This window comes from Cebus imitator, unplaced genomic scaffold (assembly GCF_001604975.1).
Source record: "Cebus imitator isolate Cc_AM_T3 unplaced genomic scaffold, Cebus_imitator-1.0 Scaffold7, whole genome shotgun sequence".
Taxonomy (NCBI): domain Eukaryota; kingdom Metazoa; phylum Chordata; class Mammalia; order Primates; family Cebidae; genus Cebus; species Cebus imitator.
The window spans coordinates 9,043,956-9,063,625 of NW_016107322.1; the positions used below are offsets into that span (position 1 = coordinate 9,043,956).

Sequence of the window (19,670 nt, forward strand, 5' to 3'; positions counted from 1 at the left end):
ATAAGAGGAAGGCTTAAGCGTTAGTACAAAAAAAACTATTATACAGTGCTCTATTTGTGGAGAATATTGATGAAGAAAGGAGAAAAGGGGAAAAGCCTCGTCCCAAGGTAGCCTTCTGCGAAGAACAGAGTATGAAACCAAGGCTCTCAAGGAACACCAAAACAAACAAACTCTGGCACTGTCTGGATAAGCCAGCCATCTTTATCTCAATAATTTTTATTGTATACCCAGTGATTTCTCAGGCAATTTTTAGAGCCTTTTGGAAAGTGGTCTCCAAATTATGCACTAATACAGCACTGCTAATGAAAGCCCTCGTAGAATTGCAACTCATTAGCTCTCACTGTTCTTTGCTAATCCACAAATTCTATCCTTCATGCTGGACACCTGGTGGTCCACCCCCACCCCCACCCCCACATCTCAGCAGAGATGTAATTGCCAAGGCCTGGAGCGAGGTTTCATATTACCTAGACATGTGGCTTATGCAAGCTCTTCCATGAGACTGTCTGTTGTCAATAATTAAGAGCTATCAAAACACTTGGCTAATTTACACTTGATAATCTGAAATGAGGGCCCCTGCGATCACCAGTTTCTGTCTTATTATTTAAATACACATAGTGCAAAAAAGCAGAATGGGACCAAAGCAAGCCATATCAGGGAAAAGACCGGCTTTCCAGCAAACAAGTTATAACCCAGAGGTTGTATGCAAGTGCAGCGCAAGGCAGAACAAACAGGGCCCAGTGAATGCTTTTGATGGCTGAGAAGCTTCACAGAGCAGGTGGGATGGGAGAAGTTTTTTTGAACACTGAAATGAGGGGACCTGGCAGAGTTTAACTGGCAAGCTGTTGTAGTCAATGCAGAGACCATGAAAAGGGGCATGGATTTTGGACATGAGTAAGGAGCTAGCACAGTATTTCAAAAAGAATGATAGCTAGAAATAATAGGAAATGACTATGTATGGACAGAGAAGAAATAAAAAACGTTAATTTTTAGAAAGCACAAATAGTAAAAATAAAGAAGGGCAGCGCAGTCTGTATATAAACAGTGAAAAACCCTTTGTATAGTTGAACTTGGGTTTTCAGCAAAATTAGCCTACGAATTAGCTAATTTGGGACTGCCTAGCTGCATTATTTGTTCAGAATTCAGGACATTTCTCATTTTCTAATTCCAACTTACAAGATAAATATATTGCAGGTATGTCTAAAGATGTTGTTAGCAGTATTATGGATTAAGTTCAGTGGTACATATTAAGAAAAACTAATTTGTAATAATAAGGAACAATACTTTAAAAACCTTTTGATAATACGTCAAGATATGCCATTTTAACCTATCTGATAAGGAAAATGCTTTGTTATAATGCCATTTAAACTTTTTTTTCAACTTTTTTTAACTGAAATATCTTGGGTAGAATCTGAGGAAACTCTGCTATAATGGAAGCATGTGACAAAGAGTATTGATTTTGTAACCTGTTGATGAGAAACATTCCCTTGTGGATGAAAATACACTGGGCTGTAAAGTTTGAAGTAAGGTGTCAGCGTGTCAGCCTGTCAGCGTAAGGGCAGCATGCCGTGGAAAATGTGTGAAGGAGATTTGAAAGGTACACGTAGTTTAAATTCACTTATAGAAAGTTCCAGTGAAAGTGTAGCTGCAGGCCACGCACAGCGGCTCATGCCTGTAATCCCAGCACTTTGGGAGGCTAAGGTCAGGAGATGGAGACCATCCTGGCTGGCACAGCCAAACCCTGTCTCTACAAAAAATACAAAAAAATTAGCCAGGCATGGTGGCTGGCGCCTGTAGTTCCATCTACTAGGGAGGCTGAGGCAAGAGAATCTCATTGAAACTGGGAGGCAGAGGTTGCAGTGAGCCAAGATCACACCACTGCACTCCAGCCTGGGTGACAGAGTGAGACTCTGTCTCAAAAAATAAAAATAAAAATAAAATAAATGTATAGCTGCAAATTTTAGGTCAACACTCAAGTTAAAAACAAGATTACTGCTGGTTTAAGTTATAACCAAAATAATGAGAAAATATACTAAATAACCTGTGAGAGAGGGAAATATGAGTGCTATAAAAGTTCAAGTCTATATTACTTTTCACCTAATTGTATATTCCTTCCTTATATTTTAAGTTCAGAAATTGAGGAAGTATGCTCATTTTTGTTGGATGACCAGTTAGTTTTTAAAGGCCAGGTTAGATTATCTGGGCAGAGTGGAACACGCCTGTAATCACGGCTGCTCAGGAGGCTGAAAAACGAGAATCGTTTGAACCTTGGGAGGTTGAGACTGTAGTGAGCTGAGATCGCGCCACCGCGCTCCAGCCTGGGTGACAGAGGGAGACTTTGTCTCAAAAAAAAAAAAAAAAAAAGTCCAATTAAAAGTTTCATGCCTTTCAACACTTCCCTTTACTGATCCTCTTCTTTAAAATCCTACCTCATCTTCAAAGTCTAGAATGAAGGCTTCCTTAATTATTGTGTAGCTACAAATAAGCTAATTTGGGAATTTATCTATGTATAAGAACTTATGTACCTATTTAATCTCCCCAGTCAGGTTGTCTTAGGACAGAATTTCTTTTAATTCATGAGTGCATTGCAAGAAGTTTCCTTACATATGAATCCTTCATGGTTGGATGATGCTGGATTCTATCTTTGCGTTTCTCTATGTTCCCCCACTTAACATTCCAGCTCTGCTGAACAGTTGACTGAGCTCTGCAGTCAGTTCTCTTTCCTTGGATTGTCCTTTCCCTGCACATCTCCTTGGCTAATTTCTCCTAAGCCTTCAGTTTTCATTTAAGATCTCACTTCCTGATACTCTCCTCATATTCACATTCAATTTAACGACTCTTCTCTCTGTTCGCAGAAAATTACCTTCTGCTATTACAGTTAGCATTTCACACACCTGTTATTGTTGCTTTCTTGTCTGTCTCCTTGAACAGAATTCCTTCTCTGAGATGAGAATCATATGATTTGTGGACAGCATTCAAGAAATATTAGAAATGCATATAAGAACTTAGCATTCGTAGAAAGTAAGCACCATGGAAGTTGCAAATTTGTTTGGCATGTCTCTATCTCTGGTGCTTGGGACTATGCCTGGCCCACGGTACATTTTCAATAAAACAATGGTTGAATGAATCAATGAATAAATGAATGAAAATATGATGTATTTTAAGCAGAAAACAATTGGTTACTAAGAGGTTGTGTTATAAATGATGATTACAGCTGAATGAAAGTACTAAAAATTTAAGTGATGACAAAATGATAGATGAGAGTCAATAGAACTTAATATTTGGAAGTACAATATAAAGAGCAGGAACAAAAAAGGATGATCGCTTACTAGCTGCTGTCTTACACAAATACACCCTTATCCTCTGAAAGTTTACCTTCGCATTGCAGCAGCTGACAATAATAAAAGGAGTAAGAGGTATGAAAAATTACATGTCATTTTACAATCACTTCCGTGCTTTGTCTGTTTCCTCCATTGTGATGGTTCAGATGGTTCCATTTGACCCCAACCTCTCGCTGTTCCAACCTCAGAACCAATATTTATTGCCACATATGGGCTGCGCATGGCAGCTGCAAAATCCAGATGCCAAGCTTTGGAATGTATTTTTACGGCGGCACCATCTGGGGCTCTGGCCAGCCTTCTTTATTGTCTCTTGAATGTTTACACTAATAGCTTTGCTGGGCTGTGGCACTACCTGTGGGAGACACTGAGGGTCAGGTCGTTTATGAGCTCATCTTGTCATTCTGCTTAGAATTTCCCTTTAAATGTCTCTCACATGCTATCAACTTATTCCTTTTAATGTACTTACAATGCCTGACAAAAGTAATGAAACAGGTGGTCCTCGAGCCTAGGAAGGAAAAGGACTGTTTTCACAGCGGTGGTTCCATGTTATTCATGGGTTCTCAGCAGCCCATTTGTGAGCTTTGGAGGAAATAAGAATACTTTGCCAAATTATTGGATCTATTACTTTGCTTATGTATCATTGAAATGGACGATATACATTATTATAGCTCTTAACGCAAGTTACTGGAGTCGCATATTGATCTCTAAGGGGGGTGATAATACTCCACAGCATAAATGAACAGTATTTTAATTCCTAGGGAAATTTAAAAAAATAGTTTATTTTCAGCAATCAATGGGTTGAGTTATTTGAAGATTCACTTGCAATTTAGGATGGATAAAATGACTATTTGTGATCCTTAGAAGCATGATTTAGGAAATTCCTCAAAGGTGATTCAAGTAGATTCACTGTTTTGAATTGCAAGAAACCCATCATTTTAAAGGAACCAATGCAACACAAAGATTCAGCTCAAGTAATGATTTAGTGTGTTTTATCTGGCAAAGAGAATTGGCTCTGAGAGTTTAACTGACTTATGCAAGGTCACACAAGCCATAGATCCAGAGGCAAAGTGAAGATGAAGTTTGTCCAATTATTTGATGACAGTAGGACTTGTCCAGAGAGTCAATCCTGATAATTGAGTCCCTGAAATGATGAAATGGCCTAAATGATTGTGCAACGTCCCTATTTACTTTCACCGCCCTGACGCTTGTTCTGCCCCAGTGGGTAACCTCACTTTTGGGGGTGGCTTTGGGGGTAGAGGCTACGGAGCAGGACTGCAGTTAGACAAGGAACATGAAGGAAACTGCATTTGTCTGACCTCTTTGAAACCTCCTCCTGGTAGCTGGGCTTCCTGCGAGCTTCACAGACAGGCTGCCAACTCAGAAGTAGTGACAAAATTAGGCACTCCCAGGCTCACGGTTTCTAATCAATCAGCCTGTCATGCATCTGAGGAGATATTTCAGGGTGAAGAGAGCGTACGGGAAAGCAATTTCCTTGGACTTCTGCCTCTGAATTCTATGTCTGGAGTAGAAATGAGGTGCTTAGTTTTAGATAAAGCCAAGTAGGGAGACAGTGATGCAACTCTCATGCATGCCTGGTACCAAAATGGCAAACGTGTGCTTGGGGAACCCACAGGAAGCTCTCGGAAGCAGCCTTCCAGGTTCTGCAGCCACTTAAGAAAACAGCCACAATTAGATCCAAGGGAAGGATGATATTCTCTCTAAAGACACTTTAAATAGGAAAGAACTATTAAAGCTTTTCTGTAGGCTGAGGATAGACCTTTTAAAATGATATTTAGTCTTGGGGAAAAAGAAGACATATTGCTAAAATGTGTTATCAGGTTCTCTAAGGAAGTGGCATAAAAAGGAAATTTTATTGTGGCTTAATCCTTTGTTCTGGAGAATCTGTGCTTTTATATACAAGCATATATTTTAATAAAAGCCATGACAAGATTACTATTCATAAATCAGCAGTGAAATACTAAGATACACAGACATATGCTTATAGCTGCATGTTGGTGGGGGCGGGGGTGTGGGAGGGTGTGTATATTTTTTAAAATGGGTTCATTACCACAACTGGAAGAAAGTCAATGCAACTATGGCAAAACCTCATTGCTTTGTTGCCAAAGGATTTCTGATTTCACCTTTTTTTTTTTTTTTTTTTTTTTTAATAAGACAGAGTCTTGCTGTCACTCAGGCTGGAGTGCAGTAGCATGATCATACCTCACTGCAGCCTCAAATTCCTGGGCTCAAGCAATCCTCCCACCTTGGCCTCCCCAAACATCGGGATTACAGGCATAAGCCACCACACCTGGTTTGATTTCATTTTTTTGTGTGAATGAGATGGGAGGCAAGCTTTTAAGCTCTCTGAAATATCCTTAAATTGATTGATGTATTCTCAAACTCTCTGAAAAATAGTGGCTCAGAGTTGCCCACCTCATAATTTTTGCCACTTCAAATGTGTACATTCTGTGTCTGGTTGGAAAATAAATACTTCACAAAACTATTATGGTTGGACACAAATACATCAACGACCCCATCATTTCATACAGTAGCTGGAGGATGTCTTTGAGATGAAGGTCAAACATTTTGAAGTAAAGCCATAGGTTGTATGTGGTGAATAATATCCGGTGATGGGAAACACGTCACAGGAGTGACTATTTTGTCTTTGGAAATCTGTTTTGCAGATTGAAAAAATGACAACGTTGTAATGCATAAATTACTGGAGACTTACAAGGAATTAGGAAAGTAAGTAGTAAGTTAAATGGTCAATTGGAGCCCAATTTTTATGGCATGAAGTACTCACAAATGGGTACTTGTGCTGATAGGTGTACTGGGAGTTGTGTATTCACAATGAGAAATCATAAGTGTCTTTGGATGGGCCTCAGCTATACATCCTTGTAAGTAATATATTACTACTGAAGAAATCCCTGAGGTACTTCTGGCAAGGGCCCAGCTTCAAGTTTAACCTGAAGTAGAGAGTAAACTTACACCTCTTGTGTGTGAGTGCACACACACACTTGCACTCCAAAAATATCTGACAAAAAAAGCTGACCGGAAAAAATGTTTTAAAAAAATCCCCTGAAAGCTACTTGGAAAGTCATACATGTGTTAACTGTGGTCATTTAGCATTATAAATTGAAGTTGGAATATCATAAAGTAGGCAGATCTGACCCTCCCTCATCCCCCAGCATTTACAATAAATATAAGAAAGCAAGTGAGGTTGATGGCAATGATGGTGATGATGGTGATCAATGATGAAGGTGATGATGAAGGTGATAGCTAATTATTGAGTTTTGCTGTGAACTAAGTGTCACTCTAAATACTTTGATTAATTCATAAAATTCTCACAGCAGTTTATTTTACATCTGAGAACACCAAGACACAATGCTTAGATTGTCTAAGTAACACCGTCACTAAATGCAGGATTCTGTTTCCTGTGTTGTAGTGAAATACCGTCGATCTCAGTGGAACAAGTTGCAAAATCATCTGTAGAGTCATCAGATCAGTTAGGGAGTTTAAAATTCTGAACTCTGGTGGCAGGAAAAAAAAGTCCCATTTCAAATAGACATGACTTGAGAGAGGCAAAGCTAAATCTTAAGCCATTTACTTGCCAGTTTTTATTTTGATTTTGATTTATTTAAGTTTTATTTTAGGTTCAGGGTACATGTGCAGGTTTGTTACATAGGAAAACTTGTGTTATGGGGGTTTGTTGTACAGATTATTTCATCACCTGGATATTAAGACTAGTATCCATTAGTTATTTTTCCTGATCCTCTTCCTCCTCCCGCTGTCCACTGTCTGATAGGCTCCAGTGTGTCTGACTCCCCTCTATGTGTCCATGTGTCTGCACCATTTAGCTCCCACGTATAAGTGAGAAGAAGTGGTATTTGGTTTTCTGTTCCTGTGTTAGTTTGCTAGTGATAATAGCCTCCAGCTCTATCCATGTCCCTTCAAAGGATATAATCTCATTCTTTGATGGCTGTATAGTATTCCATGGTGTATATGCACCCCATTTTCTTTACCTAGTCTATGACTGATGGGCCTTTAGGTTGATTCCATGTTTCTGCTGTTGTGCATAGGGTTGCAGTGAACATGAGTGCATGTGTCTTTACAATGGAACAATTTATATACCTTTGGGTATATACCCAGTAATGGGATTGCTGGGCCAAGTGGTATTTTTGTCTTTAAAGTTACAATTTCTTAACTTTACTATGAATCACTCAAAATACTTTGATTTGTGCATGAGCACACACACACACAGACACATACAAAATTAGTTAGACAATCTAAGCATTGTGTCTTGGTGTTCTCAGAGTAAAATAAACTACTGTGAAAATTTAATGAATTAATTAAAGTATTTAGAGTGGCACTTGGTTCATAGCAAAACTCAATAAAGGTTAGCTATCACCTTCATCAGTACCTTCGTCATATCCATCACCATCAACACCAGCATCGCCATCAACCTCATCTGCCAGTGTTTAACCTCACTGCCATAGGTGCTACTCTGAATACGTTAATTCAAATGTTAAATTCAGTGCTTGTTCCGCATGTTCTCACTCATAGGCAGGTGTTGAACAATGAGAACACATGGACACAGGGAGGGGAGCACTACACACTGGGGTCTGTTGGGGGGAAATAGGGGAGGGTCAGTGGGGGGTGGGGAGTTGGGGAGAGGTAGCAATGGGAGAAATGCCAGATATAGGTGATGGGGAGGAAGGCAGCAAATCACACTGCCACGTGTGTACCTATGCAAAAATCTTGCATGTTCTTCACATGTACCCCAAAACCTAAAATGCAATAAAATAAATTAAAAAAAGAAAAGAGAAAAAAGAAGAAAATAAATAAATAAATAAATAAATAAATAAATTCAGTGCTTGTTAGCAAATGGAAAAAACAGCCACGATTTTCTTCTAGAAGATTTAAACAAAAATTATATAAGTAGTTATAAAAACAGAAGATAGTCTATAGATCTTTATCTATACATAAACTTAAAAAGATCCAGAAAAAATGTTACTTGTCAGCTTTACTAGTATTATTGTTTTAGCAGTTCCTGACTTTGTTCATTGTTCCCCAAATCCATCTCAGCTTCTTTTATCTCACACCAAATTGGTTTTGTGCAATTGCCATTTCACATGAACATCTGGACTTTTTTCTCTTGTGCTTCTGTACATTTGGATAAAGACAGTAATTTTCATCCAAATTTATTCTACTTTACTCAGGTTTATTCTCGGCCACCACAGGAATGTTAACTGTAGATGTTCTTTTTTTTTTTTTAATTCTAAAAAAGATCTGTGTCTGCCAGGAAGAGAAATATCCTTCAGTTTCTCAACTTGATCCTCCTAGAGAAGTCAATAGTATTTTTGTTTTTGATATGATATTTTATCACCATTCACAGACTTCTAGAATCACAGCTTTATATCCCGGTTAGTTCTACTACATACATGTACATATAGTAAGTTGGAAGCTTTTCTCTCTAGTTCCTTAACACTCTCTGTTTCTTTGATATTTTTCTTCGTCATTGCTGCACTTCTGACAAGTCTGAATAGAGAATTGTCTTTTGGTTTATTGTTAACCGACTGAATAGTGTAGTTAAGATATTATATTTCAACATTTAAAAAACTAAAATGCAGTCTGTTAGTTTAGGTGTATCACTATAGAAAAATCTCATTACTCTTGTGCCTTCAGAAATACCTTGATCAATTAGAAAACTTTCTGGATTGATGATTGCCCATTTTGCTAAACATTAAATTTGGTCACTTAATCTGATGGAATTGGAATATGGTATCATTAAATATCTATTGTAACTCAGAAACCAATTTCTTCTAATGCGCTCCTCCAAGTGCCTCATTTATATTGTCTGATCCATCCTTACATCCCTATGACCTAAAACAAGGGCAGGCATCACATTATCCCCATTTTCCAATTGAAGAATCTGAGAGCAGAAAATGGAGGCCCTTGCCAATAGACGCGCTATGTCAGAGGCAGGAGTGGTCAAAGATACTACTTTTGTTCACTGCCAATCCACCCTTCTTTCCATTAGTCACTAACCTCCTTATTTCTTAAGGTGTAGGCCATTAGAAGATTATCTTGTGGGGAAAATAACATCTGTTTTAAAACTTCATGCCTTTTACAAGTTTATATGCTTTGATATAATTTTAATAGGTATATCATTGCCTACTTTTCTTTATGAGAGATGATATAATGTGAAAAAATACACTTGCAGAAATGAAATGAAAATAATAAATAAAGCCCTCTTCCATTTCCATTATTCTAAGTCATGCTTCTTGAGACTTCAATCTCAATATGATGTTAATAGAACCATTAGATATGATTCATACCATACATAAGACATTTCTATTGACAATTTCATCTTGACCAAGGGTCAATGGATCCATTACAATGCAAATCTTACTGTATACTTTCCATCTAAATCAAAAAAATTTGGTCTTGTGTCCACTCTAATATGTGTCATGAAGTAGAATCCAATCTCAGACATGAAGTACACATCTGTTTCTCATACTAAATCATGCCTATTCCTATTTTCTCTCAATTGAAAAGATAATTAATTATGTTTTACATCAATAGACTACTTTGGAGTATTTAAAGAAATGCATAGGGTTTATAGGAATCCAGGTTTGCCCTTTTAATATGTAACAACCTGTAAGAAAAATTCATTCATGGATGTGCGTCTCTTAATTTTGGGGGGTGCACATAAAGTTATTTTACATATTTGGTAAGATTATGCAGAATCAGGACATGTTCCAAAAGGTTGCCTAACCCAGTCTTATAAAGTACAAGAACAAACTGAGGTTTCAATCAGTTTTTCAGATAAGCTGAAGAATATCTCACTAGGCGAAGGATTTTTTTTTTTAAACCTTCACTTTCCCCTATGCTATTTATTTCTACTTTTAAAAAAAATCTTCACCTCTTATTCATGTACTCCTGGGCATCTTCTCTATTCAGTGCTCTAGGTAGCATATGAATGGCAATCTAGCCTTGATATGGACAATCATTGAGCCCATTTCTGGCCACCATTAAGTTTCAGGGCTGTCCTGACCTCCTCTTATCTCTTCCCTTTTCTTGTCTGTATTATTTTTCTCCTTGAACTGCACTGCTGCTTCTCTCTATTTGTGTGTGCACCACAGCAGGAAGAACTGCTGCTGGTGAGGGCTTCCTTTACGGATGAAGCTAAAGCAGCTGAGGAGTGGCTGAACAAGACCATACAGAAAGGCCGTTTCTCCGCTAGGGTTCCATGACATCGCACCTGTAGTCTGCTCTCACCACACTCCTCCAACTTCCTTTCTTGGAAAGTTGGTGGTGATGAACTTTGGACCAGGAAGAGTTCCATGTAAATCCCTGATCTAATTCTCACTGTGTGATCTTGGGCAAATCCTTTAATCTTGTCTAATCCTCCATTTTGTTGTCTGTAATATAATGATAATAATTATCTATATCAGACAATTGTTGTGAGAATGAAATTAAGTGATTTGTGTAAGAGTCACAATGCCCAGCTCAAAGTAGGTGGTTCAAGCATGTTATTACCTTATTCCATCTTCACTCTCTCTTTTTTTTTTTTTTTTTTTTTTTTTTTTTTTTTTTTTTTTTTTTTTTTTTTTTTTTCCATTTCTCTCCAAAATCTTCGATTTTGTGAAACAAAAAAGGTTGATTTTTTTTTTCAGGCTTACCACTATCCAACTACATAGCTACAAATGGATGAGCTTTTCCAATATTTATTCTTTTTCAGAGCGGTTTACTTCTTGTGGGTTATCAAGAGCTATACATATTTTTCTGCTTTCAGTTATAAAAGACATTCTCAGGCTCACAAAACTTTAATTTTTTGTTCAAGACATTGCAACATAAAAGTTCAGATACAATTCAATGATATTAACTACTGAATTTACACGAAAAATATCTTAGTTGAAATCTAGTTTGCATGCTGGTTCAAAGATGCCCAGGACTATCAAATTCAAAGGTTCTCTCTACATATAAGTGGTAGGCAAAAATATTAGTTGTTTTATGGATGATGGCCATAATTTATAAATGGTCAATATCTAAAACTGCAAAGTAAAATATCCAGAAACTTTTCATTAGCAATCCACTTCTTGGACTTCACAGGGAAATTTGGCAGGAAGAATTAGAAGATAATGGTTAAAATGTTTCATGTTCCCAGGTACAGTTTCTTATAGGTGTTCAAACCTGACTCACCTGCACCTCTGTTACTGTGTATCACATGCTCCATCACCCTGGAAAAGACCAATGTATATTTGAAAGAATAAGGGTTTTTATTAGTGGATAGGCCTGATTATGGGAGGAAATTCTAGTGTGGAAAAGTTGGGTTGGAGTATGGGGCAGCAGTGAAGAATAAATAAAACAGTTTACTTTTAGTGGGACTGATCCCTCTTGCTCATGCATTAGTGCTTGGCTACAGGAGAGTAGTAATTTATTGATGCAGATGGCTATGTAAAGTGCATGCAATTTGTGAGGGGGCTTGACCCTTGACTGATGGGCCATATGTTGTAAAGCCCTAGGGGCGTCATTTGCCTCCACTCTCTTCCTCTCTCTGTCTCTGCACCTATGGTCCTTGTTCAATCACCACATATTGAACTATAGACTTACTAACTCCCCCAATAAATCTCCAACTAATGGCTCACAAAGGCCATAACTTAACCCTTTCTGCACAACAGAGCACATTATTTTGCATCATGATCACACTCAGTGAAATAAAAGATAAATATTATATGACCTGCCTAGAATGGAAAGCAACTTGTTGTAAAATGCCGTTCCCTGCTGGGTATTCACTGCATTTGGATGTAGTAGGGTTGCTTTGAGCTTGCTGAATTATATCATTATTATTCTGCTATGTTATAATTACAGCTTACTGTTATAACATAATTCTTAAGTACTGTTAATACACCACACCAGAGAAACATTTAATGTTTTTTAATTAGCTTCTTTTGTGTGAGTCGTCTTTTTTCTTAACAAAATATGGAACATATGTTCAATGAAAAATGCATATATTTTTATTCTCATGTAGAAGCAAGTTATTAGAAAATATATGAGGGCATTTGTGTGAAATGGCAGAGAAAAAGGCATAATGTAAGTTTTAAATACTCACTGTGCTCCAAATTTTCTACAGGACCCATTCCAGCAGAAAGACTTAATGAAATTATTTATTCTCAACTGCAGCACTGGGATTTCCTTGTAGTGTGGGCTTCCTGACTCCTAAATGCCACCTGAAAAAGAGTTTAGGACACTAAGACTAGAAAAAAGTACATTTCTGCTAATATATTTACTTAATTTTTTCCCATCCAATAGTAAAACTGTACAAATGATACTGTTCAATTATGTGCACATCGGTAGAATTTCTCTAATATTAGGAAAACCAGTCCGTTGCCTTATGCTTATTCCCATCACTTGGATAAGGGAGAAGAAACTGTCATCCTTGAAACCCTGAGACAACATCACTGTAGGCAAGAAGCAGACATCTGTTGCTAATCTAGAGTCTAAAGTTTAATTTGTGTATCTACTCCTTTTCCCCTTTTCTGGGCACAGCTCTTGGTAGATTTAGCAACAATTTAGAGAGCCTGGTGGGGTGTAGGAAGACCATAGGTTTCCCCAGTGCATACCCCATCTATAGAAATAATAGTCAGAACTGAGTGTATCTGGCTATGTTGTATGTTTGTAATAATTGGCTTCCCGTAAAACAATTCATCTTCTGGATAGCTTGCTACTACAGCGTTCCCAGCTTGTGTGTGATATGTTTTATATAATATCTCTGAGCATGTTATATTAATTAAGTAGGAATATTATGTGTGATTTCTACCAGATCTGGTTTGATATCCTGTATTGGTATAAAAAATAGGTTTTGTAATTTTTTTCTCCTAATGAATAATTTTCTTACCCTATCGTGAAAATCCAGCTCTCTGAGCTAATTAGAAGGAAGATGAAATTTCACATACACATACACTGTGTTAAAATGTTCATTTTTGAGTCACTAGTCTTATCAACATGGATAACTGATGTAGAAAAAATATTAAAATATACAGAAAAGAAGTCATTGTCTTCTGTCCTAAACCCAATAGACCTAACACATACAATGCAGGCAGAAAGGAAATCAGCATAAATAAACCATGCATTCCCAGTTGAATCTCAATAATTTAAACATAAATCCTTTAGGCTTTGATACCTTTTTTCCACATGGGCTTTTCTTTTGGATTTGATACTTCTAGCATCATTTAGAATTCAACTGCAAGCCACAGGTAAGTAGAGGTTCCATAAACCTTTAATAAACATCCCCATTTGAGGTTATGTTTCCATAATTTAAGGAATTCCAATGAAAACATCGTTGGCAAGGGTTTTTCCAAGATGTGTATGTGTATCAATATATTTGTCTGTAAAAAGGAACCAACATTTTAAAGTGTAAATTACCAACTTTCCTACATATACCATGCACAAGGGAGGACATCTATAATATATGTATTTATTTCTGAAATTGACAAAAAGCAAGGATGAATTGCTGATATTCTGTTTGCCATGTATTTGAAAATTCGCCATAGTTTTCAGAAAACATGGTGAGAAAAACTTTTCTCTGTTCTGATGTATTTTCTTTTTAACTATAATTTGGCATCTAGAATTTGTTGTTTCTTTAAAAAAATAAAGTGCATGGCAAATTATATTGATTGTAGTTTTTAAAAGCCCTCTAATTAAAATAGCAGCTTACCAGCAAATGGCACATCAAGTATTTCAGAATAAAAAATGATGGTATAAATTGAGTGTGTCAACTAAAGTTGGTATAAATGAAGATTAAGAAAATAGTTCCCTTCATTTAGTCTATGTTTCATATCATGCCTTTTCCTAGTTCTTCAGTTAGTTAATATAGCTATAATGAGTTTGTACTTCTTAGAAGCAGCCAACAGGCTAAGCTTTTCTTTAAGAACATTCTAAATGCCTCAAATCAACACCATTTCCTAAATTAAAACTTTGCTGGCTCATATTTAAAAGACCTGTGGCTGCTGTCGTATCCCTTATGGTAGCCCAGCAAAATGCCAAGCAATCTTGCCGTCACCCAGCTACATTCTGATATCAACATTGTCAATGAGAAAACGGAATATATTTTTCTCTGTGTATATACATTCAGAAGCATTGAAATATAATTTGCCTCTTAAAATCATATGATTATCTAGTATCCCATTGAGCTATTTTTGAACATATTAATTAAAATACTTCAGTATTGAACTCAATGGTTCAAAATATTTGTGTAATCCAATAGGCCCTTAATCATTGACATTTGAAGCCTGCTGTTGTTTTCTTATCCAATAGGATGAAATTTATTTTTAGTCCAAAAATTTCAAGAAGATGTAAGAATAGTTACTTAGGATTCAAGTGGCATTTCAAATACCAAAGGAAAGTTAGAATTTGTTTTCTTTTTAAAAATGGTTTCTATGTCATTGTTGAAAGTGATAATGACTTTTATGTACATGATTATATGAGAAATAACATTTTATCAATGCACATGTAGGATACATTTTTTTATCCTTCAGGAATTCCACATTCTTTGTGCAAACACTATATGTTATAATTATTTTGTATCTTCTATGTAATATACACAATAAATCAACAAATATTTATTGAATACCTACTCTGTGCTAGGTGTTAGAATGATAACACTGAACAGCATTATCTCCTCTGCCTTGAAGAACTTGCAACGTAAGCTACCCATGATACTTACCTGAGGATTTTCCATGCTTTTCTAACCAGTTTATAAAATTCCTATATTTGGAGGCTCTCCAGAAACAGAGGGAAAGGGACTGGTAAAATTATAGTTGAAAAGTACAGTGTATTTGGGGGGACAAATATTTATGTTATTGTATTTGTTTTATATGATATTTTTAAAACATGGTACTATCCCCCAACAGAAGTGAATTTGTCAAGCATTAACCTAGTGTATTTAGAAGCAACAGCTGAAGGATTAAGGAAACATCAGCACTGAGTGTGAGGAAGTCAGCATAAAGTGTGATTAGATCCTCCACAGTGTGCTATTCTTAGCCATTCATTCGCTGCAAAACCACATCAGTAATTTTCAGTGACATTTTAAATTGTCCATGTACAAAAGACAACAAAGTAGAAGAAAATAGAATCATAAGTGAAAAAATTCAAGTACTACTCAGATGTACGCTGGTGTTTGTTGGTTTGGGGTGCCCTAAATTACATGTTAACAGAGAACTGCCTTGTAGTAAAATTAGACGCCCCCATGGGCCCTAACTTTACCTTTTTCATGTTGTTTCATCATTTCAAGGATCTTTCCTTATGGTTAACCCCTTCTCATCTTCTGAACAAGTTCTTACAGCCAGAGGGTGTGGGTGCTATTTTTAGCATGCTTCTTTGAGTGGTGGTTAGTAGTTGGAAATTTCTTTGCCTGCCGCATGAATACACTTCCCTGCAGCGTGTAGAAAGAAGCACTTAATTTGGAGCTTTTCATTTTGGTTAGTAACACTGAAAGCACAGCACAGGTGGCTATGATTTTACACCATGTGGGTAAAAAGATTGTTTTTCTTTCTTCTTCGATCTTCTTGTTTGGTCATCTTAAACCCACAAGATGGGAAATGACAGAAACTGATATTTTAAATTGTTGAACTAGTTTAAGATACTCTTTGAAAAGGAATCCAGACTTGCTATGTAATCTGTATTAGGCTGTTCTCACACCGCTGTAAAGAAATACTTGAGATTGGTTAATTTATAAAGAAAAGAGGTTTAATTGTCTCACGGCTGCACAAACTGTACAGATGGTATGGCCGGGGATGCCTCAGGAAACGTACAGTCATGGTGGAAGGTGAAGGGGAAGCAGGCATGTCTTACATGGCAGGAGCAGGAGGAAGAGAAGAGGGGAGACGTCCACACGCTTTTAACCAACCAGATTTCCTGAGGACTCACTCACTTTCACAAGAAAAGCAAGGGGGAAATACGCCCCCATGATCCAGTCACCTCCCACCAGGCCCCACCTCAAACACTGAGGATTAAAATTTGACATGAGATTTGAGTGTTGACACAAATCCAAACTGTAGGCAAAATGTAAAACCACTAAGGATGGGGAAAGATTTATTAATGTAGGGTTTGAGTTAATGTAAAAGTGATAGCATTGTCCGCTAGTGACTGTTACTGGGCCTGTATCTTTATCATAGTTCAACATAATTTCATTATTGTAATTGTGCCTTAGTTTTGTGAAAACCTTTACCAGTTATTTCAGATATACAGTTTTGCTATTTGGCAATATTTAAGTTGTAGTCTCATCTTGTAGGTTAGAAAGTATCTTTATTTTGTAAAAATCTATATAGATGTAGATTAATCTTCTATTAAGGGTGAGATACTCATGTTCAAACATTAGATTGTCCTGATAATCCACTTTTTAGATAATTTCAGCTTTTATTTTTGATTTAGAGGTTACAGGTTTGTTACGGGGGTTTATTGCTTGACAAAAAGGTTTGGGGTATGAATGATCCAATTACCCAGGTAGTGAACATAGCATCCAATATGTAGTTTTAAAGCCCCTGTTTCTCTTCCTTTTCCCCTGTCTAGTAGTCCCCACTGTTCACTGTTTTTATTTTTGTTTCCATGTGTACCCCATATTTAGCTTCCACCTAGAAGAAAATGTGGTACATATACACGATGGGATATATGCAGCTGCTAAAAAAAGAACAAAATCAAATTTTTTTGCAGCAACATGGATGCAGCTGGAGGCCATTAACCTAAGCAAATTGACTCAGGAACAGAAAACCAAACACCACATGTTCTCACTTAGAAGGTGTCTTTGAGTGGCTTTGTCAAACTCAAGCATGGATGCTTACTGAAGTACCAGAATCTGGACTGGTTATGATTCAAAAACAACTAAACAGTATTTATGGATCTGAGTCTTAGATTTAGAAAAATAAAAGAAATCTAGCAGTTTTATTAAGCTGGTTCTAAGGTGTAGATAATGTATTGCATGAAATTATAGCAAGTAATACAATTTCCTTTGGCTAGTTGGTCATTCTCTTTCTCTTTATGGTTTCCATCCTTGTACAGACTTTTCTAACTAGTGGTACAGAACAATAACTTGGATGACTCAAAAACATTATGCTAAATAAAAGAAGACACACTCAAATGACTATATGCTTAATGGTTTGATTTATGTAAATTTTTTGAAGAGGTGAAACTAGATTGTTGGAAAGTTGATCAGTGCTTTCCAGGGGCCAGGTTTAGGGGAGGGAATTAGCTGCAAATACCGAGGGAAGTTTTCGATGTGGTGGCAATGGTATGCATCACCATTGTGTCATGAGTGTCAAGACTCATCCAATATTTTTTTAAATTGATTAATTTTTTTTGCCTGAAAATTATATACAAAAAAAGATTTTAGATTTTCACTTTGGTGTGAATCTAATCTAGAAAAGTTGACATTTTGCCTGTTTTTTTTTTCCTATAAATTAAAGCTATAAGAGTTTATTAATGAAATTATTAATGAAATCATTTATAACCCTAATTTTTGTCCTAGGACTACATAAACTGACTTTACCTCTAGTTACTATATATTGGAATAGAGTCAATTGAAATATAAATTTTAAACTAAAACTAAACACTTTTTTTACCCAAGAAACATTTATCACACAGGTGCATGTAAAATACATGCATTTCACATCCAAATTTGCATATAAAGTGTTGTAGGAAAATTAGAAAGCATATGGTCTTTTCTTCTTTTTCATTGTCTAAGAAGCACTAAAGCCAAATAACTTGGCATGATTCTTCTAGTTTTACTCTTTTTAAATAGCTTTATTTTTAGACAGGTGGGGAGGGCTAGCCACTCATGAAAATTATGCTTATATATATCATAGAATGTTTTATATTTATTCATGAAAGTAAAATTTTTAGAATTGGTATTTAAAACCAAAAAAGCTGTCATAGAGTTGAGTAACAACTGTATTTGTTACAAAAGTAACTGCTTTCAAATATGTTGCAGCGTGAACGTTTCCTTAATTAATATTTTGAGATTCGGGTTCTCTTTAATGATGCTTTAGAACACTCTCCAACTTAGAAAGCAAATGATAATTAGCAAACTAGAGATAGAATTACATGGAGAGAATGAACTTTGAGATGTGGCATCTCTTCCAAGTCGTATTAGAAAAATATGTATGGAAACACGTTATCATATACTTTGTAATAAGTACTTTTCCCCCTCTGTGAAGAGTTTAAAAATCTGTATTTACAATGAAGAGTTTTCAAGTATCATTTTGTGGATTAATAATCTGAGCCGAAGAAATGTAATGTAGTCCATCAACACCAGATAGTTAAAAGATTCTTCTGCTTTAGAGGTTTTTTAAAAAGACTTATTTTAAATGTAAAGATGGATATCTCTTTATTCACCACAATTTGTTACTACAAATTTGAAGAAGTAGAAGATAACATTCTTTTGAGTACTTAATGGATATTTCTGAATTAAAATTACTAATACATTTCTTAGATTCATATTGAAGCTAAAGAAATAACTGTAATCATTTGCTGAATAACATTTGAAAATGTAGAATGTTTTATATGACACATGAAAATGCATTACATAATTTGATATATCAATGTATATAGGTAAATATATACATTGATATATCAAATTATGTAATGTATTTTAGATATATACATAGATACATTAAAAACCAATATATGTAGGTAATTGACTTTGAAAATTTGTTTTGAAGACAAAACTTTTGGACAGTTTTGATGAGATACTGTGTGATAAGGCAAATTTTATAAAACTGAAGTCAAAACTAAACTTTCTATCATTCAAACCTATCATATGTCAAAACATTTTTAGGGAGAACTTTAACAGAACTTTAGCATCTTATAATGTCATATCCCTGATAAACTTGAGTGTATGCAGAGAATGTGCCAAAATTTAATGAGCCTATGTCTGAACAACCATTACTTTGTGGCTAAAGATTTTTTTTTCCAATTTCTCTCCCCAGTACGGTTACTCTGCCTCTCTAATTTATCCTTGTAATATGTGCAACAAGTGAAGAAGTAGAAAGCTTGAGGGACATATGAACTGATATATTAATGCAAATATCTCCAGAGTTTTCTACATTATCTCCTCTTTATCTCTCTTTATTCCTGCTTTACTAAATAAAATATTTTCCGCCTCATAGCTGTAGTATTCAAATAGCTCTTTTTAATCTGTATGTCAAATGGATAAAGTTTTATGGTATACATTGCTAAACAAAATTGGAGTAAGAGTTTCTCTAGACCACAGTTTGGTGTACAATATGATACCAAATATATTCTAAAAATTATTTCCTCTTAATTTAGTTATAGGTA

At 36.0% G+C, this 19,670-nt stretch overlaps 1 protein-coding gene and 1 long non-coding RNA gene across 2 annotated transcripts in view; one reads left to right on the forward strand and one right to left on the reverse strand.

Annotated features, from left to right (window-relative positions):
- Positions 1-19,670, forward strand: part of ROBO2 (roundabout guidance receptor 2) — a 1,330,354-nt gene that overhangs the window by 939,325 nt on the left and 371,359 nt on the right. The window lies entirely within an intron of this gene.
- On the reverse strand, positions 12,405-15,830 carry LOC119472910. The gene is made up of 3 exons (XR_005202085.1): positions 15,606-15,830; positions 13,525-13,729; positions 12,405-12,571 (listed from the first exon to the last, which is right to left on the reverse strand). It is a non-coding gene; the product is annotated as an uncharacterized LOC119472910 (long non-coding RNA).